Consider the following 21,284-nt stretch of genomic DNA (forward strand, 5'->3'; position numbering starts at 1 on the left):
CCAAATTCAATGTGCTCTCTATCTAGGTACTGTATATAAACACCTCATACTAATAATGTATTAACTTTTTCTTTAAAAAACATTTAACATGGGTTTCTATCAACAGAAGCATTGTGCTTATTTATTATTTATGTTGTGAATTTGAACAAGGTTGGAATAACTAGAGTAATGTAATCTTTTCATTTATAATTATACATTACACTATGTAACAAAATTTTTACTTCTTGTTCCTGGGCAGAAAGTGTTATTTCACAATTGCTTATGCCTAAAGTAAATGGAAAAAACCTATTTTTTTCTTCAAACTTTGCTTTTGTGACCTGGGACCATATAACGAAAACATGATGGGAGACTATATTTGGGTGCTGATACATGAAAGTGATTTACATTACAGCCGGAAATGTTGAAGAACTACTCACTTCTAAACATTTTTGTATAACTTTAGTATAAATACGCATAAATGTTATTTCATATTTTGTTTGATTCACACCCTATGGAAAAGAAAAAAAAAGAAAAGAAAGTAAGTTAATTTCTAAATTTCATTATCCAGGAAACAAAAGCAAAGTTTGAAGGGAATAATGGCCATTCACTGTACTTTTACAACAAAAGCAATTAAGAAATAACACATACTATCCAGGAACAAAATTGGGTTACATAGTGTTATTAAGAAACAAACAAAAAACCTTACTAATGGGTAGGAATTCCTGAGTTAATGTTTTTATTACAGAGGTCAACCTCTTCTCATCAACTTCTGTGATGTCTGTTTGTCAACAGCTGGGGGAAGAGTTCACTCTCAGTCAAGGCTGTCTGTGATGTGGTTCATTGCAAGATGGAGACACATGTGAACCAAGGATGTTTCTCCAGGGGTTCTGAGGTGGTTTATACAAATGATTTGGAAACAACTAGTGACAATTTAGACTCACTTTTTCTGGTTCCTTCTTTTACTAGGCAGGGAATTATTTTGAGCAGCCACCTCCAGCTCCTTTCCTTCAGTTGGTTACTAGAGTTTGTGAGGTTTTGGGAGTCTCTCCTGTTGCATTTGGCTCTAATCCTTCCATGTTAGCAGAAAGGACATCAAGTTACTACTGTATTTTTCCTCCTTTTCCTAATATTGTTCTTTATGCTGGGATATTTGCTGCTCACTTACATGATGGAATAGTTATGTCTTGTCCTTCATGTTTATCGGATTAACATACTTTGTCTCATCACCACCAGAAGGTGTACTATTTAGATTCTCAATGGATGAACCCCCTTTTGAACCTTGAGGGATCTGGATGGCAACCTGTGATAACTTTAAGCAGATTGCTGTTTTCTTGTATTCGATTTACAGTCACAACTGTCCTTGAAGTATTTAGCTTCAATCCAACTTTTGTCTTAAGTTTATCAACATTCCCTTTAACAATAAGAAGATGAGTTTGGGATATTGCTGACTTTTACCTCAGTCAGATTGTCTTCTTCCATTCTTTCTTTGGTTGGTCTGTTGTTGGGATTTATTGGGTAGGGACACTATGTTAGAAAGAGTTTGTTTACCATCTTCTACTCTCAGGGAATTGTTGGAAGCTCCTTTTCTCCATCCCATGTTATTTGCTGAAGTTCCAGATATGTTAGACTCCCAAATTGATACTCCTCGTTTACATTCATCTTTACTGTCCCTGGCTTTTTGTCTTTTTGACTCTAATTTAGGAATCTCATCTAACAGTGTTTCTTGTATCTACTTTTCTGGTTCCCATGGGTACTTCATGTTCTGGCTTCAAGGTTGGTCATTGAATTTACATAAACTCTACTACTGTCTGTTCAGTCTGTTGCCTTTTCATTTCCAACAGACCCACAGCAAGTGAAACTAAGTTCCCAGGCCATAACAAAGTTGTTTGTCAAAAAGGCAGTAGGGAGGTTCGATCTCCTTCTGGAATTTTATGTCCATTTATTAGTGGTATCAAAGACGACAGGAGACTGGCATACAATAATCAATATATTTCAACTCAATTTTTAGATCCTTCTCACTTCACTATGGAATCTTTTCTCACCCTGTGATGGTACTTTGCACCAGGGCTATAGATGACCAAGTTCAATGCTACTGACAGTTATCTCCACTTTTCCATAGCAGATTTGTCCACAAGGTCAGGTATTACGGTTCTGGGCTTTAACTTTTGGATTTGTATCAGTACCTCATGTATTCTGCAGAGTTTTTCAAGCTTTTTCTTGTTATCTCTATTCCGTAGGCCTGTGCATGCATCATTATATGGGTGACCGATTCCTTCTGGCTCCATCCCATTAATTAGCAGAAGAACACTTTTAGTTTCTTTATCAGAAGACACAAAAGTGGGCTTCCTTATCAGACTGGAGAAATCTATTTTATCACCAATGCAATATCTCATTTATCTGATTGTGTTTCTCAATACTCATTTAAAGCCACGCTCAACCAACCCCTCTCAGACATCAAGAAATGGAAAGAGCCATCAGGCTTTAACTTCTATTTCCTTTTCCCACTCTACAGATGGCTCTTTCTCTTTTGGGGATGTGGGCATCCCTTGAACTTCTCATTCCTTTGGGACAAGCCAATATGAGGTCTCTTCAGTAGTTATTGCATGACCAGTGGATCATGTATTACAATCCTTTGTATCATCCTGTCTCATTATTAAGGATTGGTGATTGCAAAAGGAGGTTGGATTGAAGTGACACCACTATTTGGGGTGCCCATTCCACCACCTAGTCCTGAGATCCATCTGTTCACAGACGTGTCTCTTCAGGAATGGGAAGTTTATCTTCAAGGTCGGGAGTTCCAGGTTACTTGGACAAAAGATGAATCAAACTATAATATCTATGCTCTGAAACTTCTTGCAGTAGATGTGATCACAACAGGCTCTTTCAGATTCAAATTTATATTTGTGTTAAACAGAACATTCTTTAAGCTGTACTGTTATATATCTTTCCATAACACTAAATCATTAATCACCACTTGATTTCACTACATGAAAATAATTTATATATAAAAATCTCCCATTTACATGTTTAACACACAGTGCAAATACTTTTTTGTTTATCTGAGATATTTAGAAGTTCATTTATATGAAAAGTATTGTTTCTTTTCTCAATTGAGGGTCATTTATTATATGCTCTGGCTTATGTGATTCATTCACCTAGATTAACTTTTCACCTTTAACATGAAAGGATGTTTTATAAGCCTATATGTGTAACTGAAATTTCTTATATGATAGAACTGCCTTTTCTTATATTTTAGTTATATACTTATTGCAACTCATGGGTTTAGATTTTGAACTTTAAATCTTTTATTAGTACTAAAATAATTATGTATAAATATACTCTATTGTAGATTCATTGTACTACTTCAGCCATAATCACTTTTTCAATAGATAGTTTACTAAAATATATATGTAACTAGCTCACTTTCATTTTCAAAGTGGAAGTGACTACTAACACTGTGAAACAAAAATATAGTAAGAATTTGACCATTACTTCTAGTTTTGAAATATTGTAATATTTCAATATTTTGTCAGTACTATGCAAAATACCATGTAACCAATTCAGTACAATAGATTTCTGCTAAGAAATTAATTTTACTTGAATTGTTTAGTGAATAAAAGGCATAGGTTGTTAATAACTTTAAACACTGACTGTATTGTATTGGTGTAAAATTCCAAATATATTGCTCATATATGCTATTTTTTCTCAATATATTTGTAGTAAATCACACCACTTTTTCTTCATTTAGAAATTCATCTGCTCCACCCAGGAATTGCAAAACCCTCATTTGTTCAGTTTGCTAGAACATTCAATTCTGAGCTTAAAACAGGTAGAGTCAGATATCTCTCACTCACTCACTTGGTTACTTCACCTTGCTCTTAGCAAAGTCAAAACAAAGTCTGATCTTCTTCCTTGCACTGCACCTATGATAAAATCAAATCATAGAAAAATTAGTTTTTAAATTCTTTTCAACTCTACTTCTGTAAACTCAAATTATTTTATAATTTTTAGAAAATCATTTGACATTTGGCTGTGTCAAGTTAAAATAAAGTCTAAAAGTGACAAAATTACATTAGGGGGCTTACACATTTTGAAATATAGTCTGTTGATTTTGAAAGTATAAGACATACTGTTGTAGTTTTTGAATAATTTAATTATTATTCTTATTATCTGTAGTTATTTGAGTTTCAAAACACAAGTTTTGTTTGCTTAGTCAATACTCATGGTCAAGTTATGGCTAGCATTTAGTTTCAGTTGTGTATTTTCTGCTATACTATTCATTTAGGCTTACCATGATCTTTGTTATTTTTGGCTTCATCTTACTAGTATATCAATTATTAGTTTAAATATATTGTATTTCTTCCATACATCTTGTTATTTTCCTTATTATTTATCTTTTATCATTCTTCCTGTTTGGTTGTTTTGTGTGGAACCCTTGACTAGGGTCCACATAAACTTCACTCAATATTGTATATATATTTTTGTTATGAATTGTATTTTAGTGCTTAGTGATATCATTTGTTCTACTGTTCAATTAGGCTTAAGTTTTTGTCATTTGCTGTAAGCAACTGAGTAATATATTTTAATTTTCCTCTATTACAAAAATATCAGGATTTTATAGGGCTGGATTCTTTACAGTTGATACCTATTACTTTTTGGCAATAAATTTCAACAATAAATGGACAGCACAAAATCCACTTGTTTTAAAATAATACATTGAAAACAAGACAAATCCATGTACAAAAATTCTTTGCACTGCTGGTTATAACAGTTGTATACAGAGTTTTAAGTAATTGTCTCCTTTTCATCAGATTTCACACTGGCAGGTTCAGTTGTATTAGAACATCCTTTGACAAGACAAATTATTTTCCTCTATCTCTGTTATTACAATACAAGTTGTGAAACTTAATTTGTAAATCACCAGCGTATGCTCTTTATGGATAAGCTTTAAATTACGCAGTCTAACTTCACCTTTTAATTTTCACTAACTTTGTTGCTTATTTCTGCAAATTATGAGATATGATGTAGCAATATACCTTTAAAGCAATATGAAAAATTCTAAATGTTTGAATAATGTGATGTCAATTCACAACAATTGAACTACACAACAAATAATTCATAAGAAGTTATGTAACCAAACCTGTGATTAAGTATTGCTTTTAAGATACTAAATTAACATTCACACTTTATTACTACCTAAATTTATCATAATTCTCATGTTAAATTCGTATGAAACAGTCATGTATTTCTAACAAAAGTGAATTAACATTTGAGTATAACATTATAACTAAATTTGAGTTAAATCTTTAAATGGATGTATAAATTAATGAGTAAATTGATATAACTTTTATAAGGAGAGAAATAGTATTAAGAATATAAAGAAATTTAATAAAGGCCATTAAACCTACTGAGGTTATCCTTAATCTCACACACTTACAAAAACTTATCAACTTCTTAATTCTGTCATTAATTTTTTTAAGAATACAGCTTTATATTTTCTTTTCCTTTCTGAGGCACTTTAATGGATAGTTTACAAAAGTTAACCGACAGCAATATCCACGATGCTGCCATCAAGAAAGGAAGATACCTTATACAAAATCCTCAATAAATTTGTAAGATTTGTAAGAATTCTGTTGAAAACCATGATGAAAATCATTAATTAAATGCCATCTTTCCAAAGAAATTTCTCATTGCTTTCTGGGAATGGATTTCAACACCTGCTAGCAACAGAAGACAAATTGCTCAAGCTATAATTTACTAGTTCCTCCTGTTCTTTTTTCGATATGGATTTCAAATTTGCAATTATACAATTATAAGGAATTTTTCCTATTACTACTGAATTTTGGGGTAAACTTCAGCATACATAATAATTTACTATATATATAGTTCTTTGATATGAATGTGAACCAATTTGTAATATTTAATTTCCAAGGAGTAACAAGACACTGTTAGGCTTATTGAGGGTATTCCATTTCCTACAACTGTCATGCTCTTAACTACATATATAACCCCATTTCCTCTATCCAACCTTTTTTTAACCCCCTAAAATACTCACTTTCTTTTAAACTTTTTTAAACACTGTAGCTGTTACTACACCTGGAATCAATTAAATCTTTTGATAAGTAAGCTGTCACATTATTTAATAGTCACATTTTAATATTGCATATTTTAAACTTGTGTCCTTTGATCGTATTGCCAGCAGAGTATTATGGAAAGGTCTGGACTTATGGATTCTATTCTAAATCACATCATATATGGATAGTAAGATAATACTTTATTCTTCAGGATTTTCATTGCACATCCAAGTGAAAACCTAAACCTACCTTTTTTAAACTAAATTATCTGTTAGACTGGTGTGTCCGCAGGAAATCTAACTTAGCATGTGAGCTTGTGATTCTGTATACATACCGCTGTCCCAGTGAGTGTGTGTTTCTTATAGTAAAGCTATATCGGGCTATCTGCGGGGAATCAAATCGCTGATTTTAGCTTTGTGAGAAACTAATTATTTATACAAAATGCATTCAACGTCTATGTTCGTGATCAATTGGATTTTTTTGGTGTGTGCGCCTTTTACAAGCCAGTAAAGAACGATTGCTATTTAACTTTCATAACGCATTATTTTTAGGCATATTACATATTTAAACACAAATCCAGTCCATGGCCTAGCGGTTAAGACACTAGTCGACTCAGAATCTAAGGGTCTCGGGTTTTAATACACGTAACTAATACCTCTATTCGTTAGTAAAAGTGTTACCCAAGAATTGGCGGTGTGTGGGGTTGACTAGCTGTCTGTTGGCTGTCAAAACAAAATTATGGAGGACTAGTGCAGATATCGGTCGTGCAATTTTGCACGAAATTCAAACCAAACTAATCCAGTCCCGGCCTGGCATGACGTAGCGCGTTAAGGCGTGCGCTTCGTAATCTGAGGGTCGCGGGTTCGCGCCCGAGTCGCGCCAAACATGCTCGCCCTCCCAGCTGTGGGGGCGTTATAATGTTACGGTCAATCCCACTATTCGTTGGTAAAAGAGTAGCCCAAGAGTTGGCGGTGGGTGGTGATGACTAGCTGCCTTCCCTCTAGTCTTACACTGCTAAATTAGGGACGGCTAGCACAGATAGCCCTCGAGTAGCTTTGTGCGAAATTCCAAAAAACAAACAAACCCTTAGAGATTTTCAAGAACTAGAATGATGTATAATATTAGTATTCCAACCACACGTTTTATCATATCCATTGCAGACGACGCATTTCGTTCAGTCCAGAGTACTTCAGGTCGGCTTGGGTACAACAAAAACAGCAGTGGTCGGAACACTATTTATATAAGAGATTTGATACAACAACAAATTTAACAGGTCTAATTGTAATAATTCTTCACCATCTTGTAAAAAGATCAAATTGTTCTATCAGCATTGCAGCACAAAGTGTAAACCTAAAAGTAAATATCAGATCGTTCTTTCAATACTGTTGCTCAAAAACGTATAAAGTTTTTTGTCCTCTAAATATTATTTCATAAAACACAGAACGATTTATTATTTGAGAATAAACCTAACATAATTTTTATCTCAATCAAAAAATAAAGAGATTGACCTTAAAGGCAAACCTGACCTTAGGCTTAAGTTTTTGTCATTTGCTGTTTACCTATAATTCGATAATTAGGTTAAATATCTCTTCTTCAACACAAAACATCACATTTATGTCACTACACAATTTCTTAACATTTCCACTGTGCTGACTGTTTCATTATCGTCATTGTTCATACTTCTTACCATTAATTTTGTTTATGAGGGCCCTTGTGGGCCATGATATACTCTACACACTCTCAATATTGCTTACGTTCCTCACAAAAAAGACTGAACCCATTTTCAGATGAGCTATATTTTGTCAGTTTTTCTCCACTTTATCAAGGACTGCCTTTCAGTATTTGCCAGGTCTTTCTCTCAGTATCTTTATGATATTGTTTCACGGTGATCGTTTTGTCTCGCTTTATCCCCCTCTTTTCCCTGGTAACATCATGCGGATTTTCCTTCTGATTTTGTCATTTACATCTCTGTTAATCCTAGCCATTTTATTCCATATCTTTCTTAGGTGTTCCATCTATATTTAGGGATTTTTGTGGGATACTTTCTCCTCCTTCCTTCCACATTGAGGTATTTGCCATCTTCAGTTCTTTCCCTCCACATGTAGCTTCTTTGCTTTAAGGATTTTCTAGGGTAGGACACTGCTGTTTGTTTACTATCTACTGCTAATAGAGACTTATGATTACTTCTTTTTTTCACCAGTCCATGTTTTAGGGTAATATGTCTGTACATTTGGCATTATGTGGGGTATCAATAAATTTCTTTTAGTTGTTATTTTCTTTCATTCTGAAATATTACCATCTTCTGTCATTCTAAATGTTTAGCACCTTCCTGTCTTTTACTTGTCTGATCTACAGGTTTCCTTCATTCATCTTATTGGCTCAATGTTGATTGGTGTTTTCGATCACTTGGTCCCACCTCAGTCACTTCTTGGTTCTTTTTCATCCTAATATGTATGCTTTTATCACACTTGGGTCAGTTGTTTCTACATAAGTGAGAATGCCCACGGTTAATATTCTCATCTTCAGTTTTTTTCATCATATGATTTGGTATCATTTTTATGCCTTGACCTTTGGACTTGTTTCAGTTCCATATGTCTTTGGTGAAGCAGTCTGCATTTTTCCTAACTTCCACATTTTAGAGGATTTAACCTACATCATTCATTTGATATCTGACTTTGGTTAGCTCTTTTCAAATACTTTTTAACATACTCATCTATTCCTTCCACAGTCAGCTTGGGCAGTTGGATTTTCCAAGTAGATGCTTTTCGTTACACACCTCACTTTCTAGTCTCTTTGAAGGTGTATTTTCAAACAACCCCACCATAAAGACCCTTCATTTTCCTCTTTGAATGCATCTTAAGCTTTCTGTTATCCAAGCTTTCTCTTTGGATTTTCTTCATAATTTTCATCTTTACCTATACTATATGTATTGATAGTTGAGTCTACCACTTCCTACCCTTCTTCTGCATTGTTTCTCTTCTCTGAAGTTCATCTATAAAGGTTGGGTGGTATGGTTTGGTCAGTAAGAGGCTTCAGGACAATAGTCTACAAATAAAAGGTCTTATTCCCTTCACACTCAGGCACTTCTACCAGTCTATGGTGCTTTAGTCCATTCTCTTCCTCTTGCATGGACTTAACTAATCCTGTTTCAATTTTTTTTCTTTTTGACAGTCATGTCTTTTTACATACATTTCCTGGAGGGTCATGTTCCAGATGTTGCTTACTTTCTCAACCTGATTCTGGTTGTTTGGAGTGCATCACTTTATGACTACAGGTTGGGATCCAATTAAAAATATATTAATGTATATGAATGTTGTGGTCTAACTGCCCCAGCTATGAAGGTTGAATGTAGGGATCAAAACCCTTTAATTCCAATTCTGAGTCATGGAACTCGTCTATTGGGAAACAGTGGACTTGGCTTGGCCATCAGCACTTTAAATGCAAACTTGAGTTTCTTTGGAATTGAAGAATGAGTTGCGTCTAATTCATATTTCTTATTGCTATCATATTTGGCATCAAAATAGATGATGCATATGAGCTTCATATTGTTCATGTTGAATGTTGACAATACTTGTCCAATTAACTGACTGTATATTGAGTGTGTATCTGCTAACAAAGTTCAGGGATCTTTCTTTCCAGCATACCAAAAGTTTAGTTGGTCACAAGCCCATTTATTCTCAAAATCGGGGAAAAAAAAAACTGTCAGTTTCATTAACCACATAGAGTTCCTGAAACCCCTCTCTATGCTGATATGTTGCTTTGATGCAGCATACCACTCATGTTTGGCTTTCATTATTGATATTATCTTGATCCATGATTACTGCCATATTTGAAAATATTTACATGTGTTAGATAGCACTTTGTCTGATAGCCTCTGTAGTGATAAAATGTGCACTGAAAACTTCCACTGGCATGCTATTGGACAGTGTTTATTTGTGTCAGAGAAACCACATTCGTTCTGAACTAGCAAAGGTACCAGGCATTGCCTTAGATCTAAATTATTGCATCATAATTATGTTTTAATGACCTGCTGTAAGAAAAAAAAAATTAAAAAGTAAAGAAAAATTAAAATAAAAAGTTTGAAAAAGCATTTGAATTTCTTTTGCAGTTATGCATTGGAAAAAACTATTCAGAAAAGCTCCCCCTTAAGTATGAAATGTGCTGCTAACAAATAAAATGTGTACCAACGGCCACCACATTCATGCACACTGTGAATTATTTGATTATTTCATAGTATCCATTTATTTGTTATTCGTTATTGTGTCAAAATGTTTTAACTGCCCATTGCATAAAAGAAGTAAAAAATTTAAGAAAGACTAAAACAAAAAGTTTCAGAAAATATTTGAAGTATATTGAAAATTTGGTCTTGGAATAAACAAAAACAAAAAATAAAGTACTTACCCAAGCAAAAAGTAGACAATTTTTTTAACAAGTACAATTTTCCTGGCTTTCAAACTATGTGAGAAGATCTGTTATAAGTGAATCCGTGCTAGCCCTTGTGATTCCCATAGGAATCAAAGGTGAATTATAAGTGAAATTGACTATTCTGTGTTCAAAATGCAGTGTTATACACCATTTTACAGATTAAAACCTTGACTTTGTACATATTATAGGCATAATATAAAAGTAAGAGAGAACTATTAACAAATTCTGAAAGAGAGGATGTGATAGGTGGGTGTGGCAGTTGGCTTCTGATTTTCAGTTTGGTTGTTCTGTATTCAAACAAAATTGGAGGCAATGAAAATTTTATAGTGAGTTTTTAACATTTGTTTTCATCGTTTTTTGGGGTATATGGATAAAATAGAGAGTGAGAAGGTACTGTGAGTCACATGAAGGGGGATTCAGGATCTTTGTAATATTACTTTATAAAATTAAGAACTTTAAACTTATATATTATTAAAATATGGGTTATGAGCTAAGATTTGATGAAATGCTAATCGATATAACACAGACAAAAAGTAGTTTAATAAAATTTTGAATGTGAGGCAATCTTTGTGTCATGCGTAATAAAGGATACCTGAGGTGAAATGGTTAAAAGAATTTTATACCAAGGAAAGTGATCAGTTTTTTATATCAGTTCCGTACTATAAAAGTGATTAGTTCCTATAATATAATGTGCTGTTTCTGTCCTTGTGTCACATTCCTTTTTTATAAAACTCAACAACATACATTGCTTAGCAACAAACTTTTCATGATATTACATGGTACAGACCAGTATAGTGATGGATGTAATGCTGTGTTAATTGCTTGTGTTTTAACTTGTGTCATAAAAATATTGGCTAGAACTGGTGATAGTGGGTTGCCCATGCTTAGGCCATTTGTTTATATATAGTTGTGGTTGTTGAACATGAAGTTTATCTTCATCGTGGTGAATTCTATGAGGGTTGCTAATTGGTCGTTGGGAATATTTTTATGACACAAGTTGAAACACAAGCAATTAACACAGCATTACATCCACCACTATACTGGTACAGATATGTAGACGACACGATTGAGGGATTTACAACACACACTTAATTTTTTCAATCACATTAACTCTATACATCCCAACATTAACTTAACATGTGAACAGGATGAAAGCAAGCAAATATCATTTCTTAACCTCAAAATTACAAGAACTGATACACAATTTAAAACATAAATTCACTGAAAAATCACACATACTAGACTATACATTCCTTGGGACTCAGCACATGAAACAAAACAAAAACTCAACATAAACACAGCCATAAAACTATGCTCGCCAGATAAAATTAACAATGAATTAAACAAAATAAAACAATACTTCATCAACATCAATAAGTTTCCTCCACAAACTGTAGAAAATTTTATATGCATACACCTAGACAAAAAGCAAAATCAATTAAAAAAAGTAAATATATCCCACGTATTTAAAAATCATGAAACCATATACTGCTGCATACCATATGTTCCCAACATCAGCAGAAAAACAACCAACATTTGGCAAAACTAGTAACAAAATATGACATTCCAGTTAATACCAAGTTTATTCAAAATCCAGGCACAAAACTGAGGTCTATACTATGTAAAAACTACACTGACAAACACCACACCAACATTATTTATAAAATACAATGTGATAATTGCCATGACTTCTATATTGGAGAAACAAGTATAAAATTGGAAACCAGATTCAAAGAACACAAAAAGTCACCTTCACACATTTTCGAACACTGCAAGTCAAATAAACACAACATAATCATAGAAAACACCCAAATACTAAATAAAGAAACAAACATAAACAAATGCAAAATTAAAAAAGCCTTACTTATACAACAACTCAAGCCCAAAATAAACCAATACAAAGGAACACCTTCATACCTATATTAATAAATATAATCAAACATCTAAGCATGCTATCTACATTCCTACACTCAATTACACAACCCCCTTCAAACATGTAGTCAGCTATTGGTTAGTTACCTCTTTCTTTCTTTGTGAACCTGACGATGACTGAAGAAGGTCAAAACATTGTGCACTCCTCTACATAAAAAAAAAATTCTCAACCCATACCAGCCGATTTTGCATATATAATGAATGAGATTTAAAATTTCAACAAACATATTCAGTTATACAAGTCAGAACTGAATAAATTCATTTTCTTGGCATTGGGAGTATATGACAAAATTATTACTCATTGGTAAACAAAACATGACAACATTACCATACAGTGCAAGACAAGACCAACAAACATAACAATGAACTATTTCGTGGAAAATACAAAATCACAATAGCAAACAATCAAATTGCGACTTTAGTGGGTTTTTTTCAAGTTTACCTGATATATTTTCATTAGTTTGTGTTTTGTCTTATCCACATCTTGGTACTTTCCTGGAGTATTTTCTATTTTGACCTTTGCTGCTTCCAACATGCTCTGTGACACAGAAGCATCTGTAATATTTTAATTTTGATTGCCTGTGCATGTAGTTTTTCTGTAAGTTCTTTCTCTTTATTAATTACATCACCTGCATTTTCCTTCATCCATTTTCTGTCACTGGATAACTTATTTTATGGTCTCTTTCTGCTCTTGATTCTCTTTCTCAAGTCTAACATCGGTTTTTTTAGCCTTTACTTTCTTTCTTTGGTATTGTTTTTTTCTCTTTCTGTAATTAATACTGGTCAGCTTACATGCATCTTGCATCTCTTTTGTGATGATAAAACTGTGCAGGTCAATTTTCCTATATCTGACGTTATCTTTTACTATTCTGATTCCCCATAATGTTTCAGAATTAGAACCAAGAGTGTTATTGTTGTGTGAGAATAATCTTTCCACATCTGCATTCCCAAGTGCAGTGCTGAGAAGGCAGGGTACCAACTGATCAAGCTTAGGATATTAGAAATTTTCAGGTGAATCCTTCAGACTGCATATTTTATTATGTTTTTTTCATTACTAATCCATGTATATTTATTAAACTATATCACATTCTCTTTTATCATTGTAATCTGGATTTTGTCCAATCATTTGTTTTATTTTGAATCAACAAGACTCATCTTATTTCAAAGTATGAACATAAATTAGAATTCCTTCAGACCATTGTAATGAAGATGAATTTTGTACCAGATCAGTGCCTTCACTTCCTTTTAATAGACCACCATATCTTACTAAAGATGTTTATCTTTACCAATGTCATAACATGCAATATGTGATACTATGAAGTACTATGAAGTTAAAAGACCTTAAAACATTCAAATGGGATGTTATATCATATCACTATGAACAAATAAATCTCCTGTACTTCCTTCATAAACATTGTCCAATGCTTCTCATATTTCTCCTAGCTGCCACCTAACAGCTTTTGCTCTTTCAGTACTGAAGTTTCAACTAGCATCTGAAAGTCATTTAAAATTGACATTTACCTTAATATTAAAAATTACCCAATGTTGAACAGAAATTTAGAATAATGTGTACAAACACTAGAGTATTCTAAACATTGTTTTGGTAGCTGTGTCAGCAAATATTAAATTTGAGCTACGACACCCCCATGGTGTGAAAAGAGCTCATTAATTTTGTGAAAGATCGTTGTTTGAACTTCTTTACACTTTCTGTACATATCTGAACTATTATCATAACACTGGCCTTGAAGATCTGAAAATCGTAAACCAAGGACTTTTAGTTCAGTTATTATAATCTCAGCGGGATTTTCTCCTGAATGAAATTTTAAGAAATGCTCTTCCAATTGTCCTTTCTGTGACACACAACATTTTCATCTCCTCTACACTATTTATATTACATGTATAGTTCAAAATAATCGAGTAATATTTTGTGTGCTTCACTTGTTCTAAAATCTCTTGTTTAACCCTTTCAGCCATAAGTTGGATAAATTGTTTCTGAGTTTTTTTTTCTCAAACATCTGTCTTAGATTTCATGTGAAGAGGAGCATCTAATGTGCTTCTGAAAAAAGGAACAAATTTTGCCAGAAGCTCCACTTGTCTAAGAAAGTTACTATTGTTTGTAGTGTACAGTTTACCACTGTGGCCACAAAATGCCATGTTATGGAATGCCAGGTACTGTGTTGTTGCAAGGAGTTTTTCCAGGACATTATGCCCTTCTTGCTGGAAGCTGTTTTTGGATAGCCTGTAACTGTGTTCTCGCTTGTTAGGTTTAACATTTCAAGCCATTTTCTAATTGCTACTTTGTGATCTTTGCTAGCTTTGTGTTTATGCAAAGACTTGCTGTTATTTTTTTTTCAATCTCACATACCTTGATTTGCAATTAAAACATTTAATAATGATGACAGGAACAACTTACGTGCAAAGCAAATGACAGAATCCTTGCTTTTTGAGTAAACAAGCCAACAATAGTTATATGTTTCTCCATCCTACAACAGTTTAGTGTAGTAAAATGTACTGAAATGGCAGTTTTTAGCATATTTTGGAATTTTATTATCATTCATAAAGACATGAACTGGATTTTTTTTCAATTACATAAGTAAAATGACAATGATTCTGTTTCACTGTAAAGCATATTAGCATTGTAAGTTTTACCTGAAAAGTCTTCATAAATCATTTTCCTTTCTAAGGTTCCTCCATCTGTCCTTCTAGAATGAGGTCTCTACCTTTGGCCAGAACTTCTACTTTCTTTTCTGGAAGAAACTGTTGAGGGTGCATTCTCAAGAGTACTTTACTCCTGAAGCAGGTATCCCTAAAGAAGGGGTGGTGGTTGGTCCTATTCTATTCATCCTGTATGTTAACAGATACATTTCATAATTCATAGATGATGTGGCAGTCTGGAAAAGTGCACCCACTCCCTCAACAGCAGCTACAAATCTACAACCCAGTTAAACAGAATAGTTGAATATTGTCAAAAATATCATATTAAAATATATTTCCCAGAAAAATCAATTAGTAGTTATTTACAAAATAACAAAACAGATCCACCAAAACTCTATATAAACAAAGTACTTCTCTAGACTACAATAACAGCTAAGCTCTTAGGATCAACCTCCAATTCAAAATTAACATGGGTCAAACACACAAATAATATTTAATAAATACAAGCTGGGAATGCATTCATGTCCGAAAAATGTTTTTGCCAATATGTTACTCTTGCATTTAATAAACGTTCTTGGTTTAATGACATTTTTACCCAGATATGAGAATAATAAAATAAATAATAGCTTGGACACCAACTTTCAATCGTATGTACTGTACGAGTATCATTGTGTCAACTGTAAATTTAATTATATAGGCTGCACTCCAAACATTTTAGCCACGTAAAAAAATATAAGATTGTTATTGTAATTGTTGTCTTAGTGCAAATTTACACAATGGGTTACTTACAATGTTTTTGTTGTGGAAGACTGAACCCTGAATTTTTGCACTGTAAGTCTGTAAACTTAATAGTGAGTCAATGGTTAACAAAATATAAGGTATATGGTTGTATAGTTTAATATTCTTCTAAAAAATTGATTATTATTTACCAAATCAAATAATAAATAAATTAAGATATGAATAATCTTTTCCATTAACCCTTTCTTAGCAGGTTCAGTACAATATACATGAGTTCATATACACATTTGCATGTGTTAAGCATTTACACTATAACTTATGAAACAGTGCATGTACCTTCACAAACTTTAGCAGAATTTTAGTAAAAATTACAAGTTTTTGTACACAAAAAATCAGGTTTTTTAATGAAATATATTTACTAAAGATTTGTTTGTGAAAATATTATGTCTGTTCGGTTACTAGTCTGAGTGAGAAGTGATTTTATGTTATGATAAAAAAAAACATTCTTTCTTCCAATATAAAACTGACCTGGTTTTAGTGGACTAGTATCTTGTAATATACAGCCACATTCCTATTATTATACATATACATATAGAATATGATTATTTAGAAATAAGGTATGGAACTTATTTTTCTTAAAATATATAACAATAAATAAAGAAGTAAACAAACAATTATCTCTTCTCGCAACGACGTTGAACTCAGTTGTTGCTGGACAAAGGTTGTTAAGTCTTTTAAAATTTGCATGTGGAGGATATGAACCAAAATTTTATTTTACGTTTTATATAAACAGATGAATAACCAAAAATAATAAATAACTATAATCATACCATAGAATTCCACTGTAATTTATTAAGTTCAGTAACTAAGCTGTATTTAGGTCTGAAAAAGTATGAAGCTTCAAGCAGACTAAAGACCCAACCTACCTTTTTGAAAGTTTAGTTCAAAAGAATATGGTAGCCTTGTCACAGATTAAAATGGCTGAAAAAAAACACTAGTGGGATATTCTGAGTTGTTGGTTGGTTAGTAAGTTTATATAAGAGACTTTCTAAAAATGGAAAGAGGAGAACAGGGTGACTGTGTTGGATTCAGTAGATGAGCCATATCTCTGTAATATAAAAACATAAGAGGTTCTTATTTCATTTTCTAGCATTTCACTATTGGTAATTTAAGTTACTAATTTGTTCTAAACTATATACTTAGTATTTTGACATCATAAACATCTAATTTTAACCAATGCTGCATTCAACACATCACATGACACAAAAATCTATATTTAGGAATTGTTTTAATATATACTTTCAAATTAAATAACTAATGTATAATACTAAAATTTGTTTCATAATCTACGATTTAATATTGACATAAATTCATAAAATAGTAGTTCAATAAAATTTTGAATGCAAGTCAACAAAAATGATGACTTGGCCTTTGACCCATGACCTGTTGTTAAAGGGTTTAACAAAAAATATATATATATATAATTGAATTATGACAATTTGGCAATAACTTTGTATGATTCTGTCCTGTTCCATAACATAAAAATTATGAAAGTTTACTTGTAATACATGAACAACACAGAACTACCAGCTGGTCCAGCAGAGAACAAGTGGACTTTTGTTGTTACCAAATAATTACAAAAAACATTGGATATGATTGGTAATTTTGACGCACAAACAAGAACAACATATGCTAAAATAACAAGGATGTGAATACTCTGTATAGTTTAGTCATCTACATGAAAGTTTAAGAATATGAAAGCAGTTGGTATATGAGGTAAGTTCATTAGTATATGTTGATACTGCTTAGTCACTGACCAAATATGGTAAGTCTAAAATGTTTACTTTATTTATTCATTGTGGAAGAATTTCACAAGCTGATTTCTCAAGCCCGTTCCCTTGGCTGTGGTTTCGCTAGATAGTAGATAGGGACAATGGGAATCTCGTTAATATCTTAAGTATGAAAAACAACAACAACCTCTGAATAAATATAAATATATAAGAGGTAAAATGCATGCTTGTTGGTCTCTCCCAGAAGAGCTGTAATGTAGGTTTATATGGCATAATTTCTCAACTTAAGCTAAAGATGTGTATGATTGGTCCACCATCAGTGGTAAGACAATGGAAGTAGGTTTGTAAGACTGAATGAACTACAATGAGCCCATACAGCTTAACTGTGAATAAATAGACTCATAGTGTTTCCGCAGATCAAAGAAACATAAGTTTCGTATCTGGTATTTTGTTGCATAAAGAAGATCAGTATGCGTCACATAACTAACAAAAGGTAAAGTATTCAGCAGTATTTGCTCCCAAAGTATGACATCTACATTTTACCAATGTTAGAAAGCTAAACTCAGCGTACAGGATACATATCTCAAAATATGAATATGAGCAATAAAAACTAACTTATCCCAAAATTGTTTGTACATCTTAATGTGTTAAACTATATTTTTATATTAACTGTGAATTTTTCTCTTCTTACCTGAAATGTGACTTCAGTTAAGAAAAGAAAGAATAATACCATTAAGATTATATTTTCATACCACATCATTTATTAGCAGGCCTGGTATGGCTAGGTAGTTAGGGCACTCAATTTGTAATATGACAGTCACAGGTTTGAATCCATATCACACCAAACATGTCTGTCCGAAAGGTATCATAATGTGACAGTCAATCCAACTATTCATTGGTAAATGAGTAGCCCAGTAAGTGGTGATGACTAGCTGCCTTTCCTCCAGTCTTACACTGCTAAATTAAGGACAGCTAGCCCTCATATAGCTTTGAACAAAGTTCAAAACAAACAATCATGTATTAGTTAGAATTAGTTAAATATTTTTTGTTACCACAAGATATATCTTAGTACAATCAAATGATTTTCCTAACTTCACTAAATGTAATAACTTTTTGTCAGCTAATTTCACTTTGTTATTGTTAATCATACTTCATTCAGATCAGGTTTTACTTTGCTGTTGTGAAATTGTTATAAATACCTTTATATATCAGGTTAAAATATGAATGATGCCACTACAGTATTAACAGTATTAAAACTGTGATTAATACAACTTAACAATCAGAATGTGTAAGAAATGTTTAAAAAACTCTTAAGTAACACTGGCATGGGAATATAGTATACAGAGGCAAATTCTCACACCAATATTCTAGTAATTTTGCATGCCTAAACATTTAATTCAATATAAAAAATGATTTATAGGAATTTTATCACCAACTTTTATACCATTTTTACAAGAAACCTTATAAGGATCTCAAAATATGTGACACAGTTGTGGCATGTTTTTATGTAAACTTCTTGAAATTAAACTGAGGAAACAAGTCGATATTAATTTTTTCTTTAAATACAAATAATGAAGAAAATGTCTTCTTTCATGAAGACTATTAAGCAACAAATATTCTTCAAAAGCATTTTCAGCAAAATGTGAAGATGTCGAAACGTTTTTAGTGGATATTTTATTGGTGCTTAGAAGAAAGTCTTAACAGCATATCTTCATTATTTTTATATGCATACATATGTATGCAAAATGACCAAGACTCAGTTTTCATGCTTTTCCTAAGAGGAAGAATGTCGATTACTTTAATGTGGTTGAAATATACTGATGACTTATAAAAACTACTGAGTATATATGCAGAAGTAACATAAAGAAATAAGAAAATAGGTATTTTCTGATAATGCAAAAATGCTATCAGGGTTGACAGCTAAAATTATTTTTAACAGCTTAAGCTGTTAAAACAGCTACTAAGCAGTAGCTGAGAAAAGTCACATTTAAACTCTTGTACAAAGTTACCTTCTTAACTGAAATGAAAAAGTCAACCAAGATTAAAAACAAGAAATAAATAATTCATTCTGAATAAAGTAATCCAATCATTACAGGCACAAAATGCAAATAACAAACCAACTAGATTGGTGCTGTTAATAATTAAATACACATTTCACAATGGACAGATGTTGTATAAACAGCCTGAAACTAACAGTCACATTCAAACTTTCTTTCTTGACCTGAAAATGGACTAGGGAGGTTGAAATGTTGTTCTCTCCTTATCAATAAAAGTGTTAATACCCATACCAGCCATTTGGAGATATGTAACATAATCCTTAACAAGGAAGATGGAAAACTAATATTATTTTCTGGAATAACAACGTGCTACTCTCAAATAGGAAAAAATTGAAAACAAGTGTTGTTCTCTTGAAGAATTTGAAGCATTAATATTAATGTACGAGTCACATACACGTCAAACAAAGAAAAGATGTGCAAGCCAGTGAATGTAAACTACATTGAGACAATTGTCCAAATAAGGAACGTGATGTTCAAGAATATAAAGGCTGGTCGGAGTGCATTTATGAAACGCAACATGAGAAATAGAAACCAGCATTTTGTCTTACCTACATTAAACAAGCATGAATGTTGCAGAGAGAAAGGCTATAGAAAGTTTATATTATTAACACTAACTACAGGAGGTGAATACTACATATAACTCACTGGTGGAATCTTGATCAGACAGAAAGAGAGAAGATATAGATACACATAGACTGCCATTTAACAGCTTTTGACTATAACTAATTATCATTTTAGTCGTGGTTTTGGATTGATAAACAGTGGAATTAAACCAATTCATTGGAGGATTTACTTGTTCAATCATTGTATGAACACACAAAAATGTGAATAAAAAGTCATATTTTTCAACCAAAAATCAGTTCCTCTGATGTCTATTTAAATGGCACAAGTAAGGAGAAAAATAGTCCTCCAATTCATTGAAAATTTGACTTCTATTGTTAGTAATTATTGCTAATTGTGTAATGTAATGTTAAAAGACAACTCATGAGATGATTTAATATGATTTATTTTATTAGTAATGCCTTATTACAAGTTTAGAAGTGTTAACAAAAATTCCAAGACTAAAATATGTCAGAATATTTATCATGTGATGTTCTGATTTACAGTTTATTTACTGTAGTGTCAAATTTAATGAGTATTATTGAGGGTTTAATCAACAAACAGTTGCTTGCTCAAAACAAAGAATTTGATGTTTTAAATGTGGAAGCTTTTCATGATAATTTGTTACAGTAGATATGAATATTCTTCAAGTTAGTGACTTGTGTAATCCACTCATGACAGCATAACTTGGATTTTATATATTCATTTGTAACTGGCATTAAAGCTGAACCACAAATAACTACAATGCGAATAAATTTTAAGGTTTATTCAAAAACAAAATGTTTAACTTTAGATTCAGAAATAAAACTATTATAATCTCTACCAGTAATATACAGAGTATTCAAATTAGATACCTAACTAAACGTTAAATAATATACCACATGACATAAACATACTTGGCTCAGATCAGATTTTACTTTGCTATTTTGAAATTATTGTAAAGACCTTTACATACTATTTTTCTTCAGAAATGGGCAAAAATTTCTATCCCTTAAGAACCAGTGGTATTGTGTCATTAGATCTCCCCAGATTTT

General features: G+C 32.3%; 1 long non-coding RNA gene across 1 annotated transcript; it reads right to left on the reverse strand.

Annotated features, from left to right (window-relative positions):
- Positions 1–3,645: 3,645 nt before the first annotated feature.
- LOC143224130 (uncharacterized) lies at positions 3,646–5,738 on the reverse strand. Its single transcript, XR_013013229.1, has 2 exons — positions 5,567–5,738; positions 3,646–3,902 (listed from the first exon to the last, which is right to left on the reverse strand). It is a non-coding gene; the product is annotated as an uncharacterized LOC143224130 (long non-coding RNA).
- Positions 5,739–21,284: the final 15,546 nt, after the last annotated feature.

This window comes from Tachypleus tridentatus, chromosome 8, assembly GCF_004210375.1.
Source record: "Tachypleus tridentatus isolate NWPU-2018 chromosome 8, ASM421037v1, whole genome shotgun sequence".
Classification (NCBI taxonomy): Eukaryota; Metazoa; Arthropoda; class Merostomata; order Xiphosura; family Limulidae; genus Tachypleus; species Tachypleus tridentatus.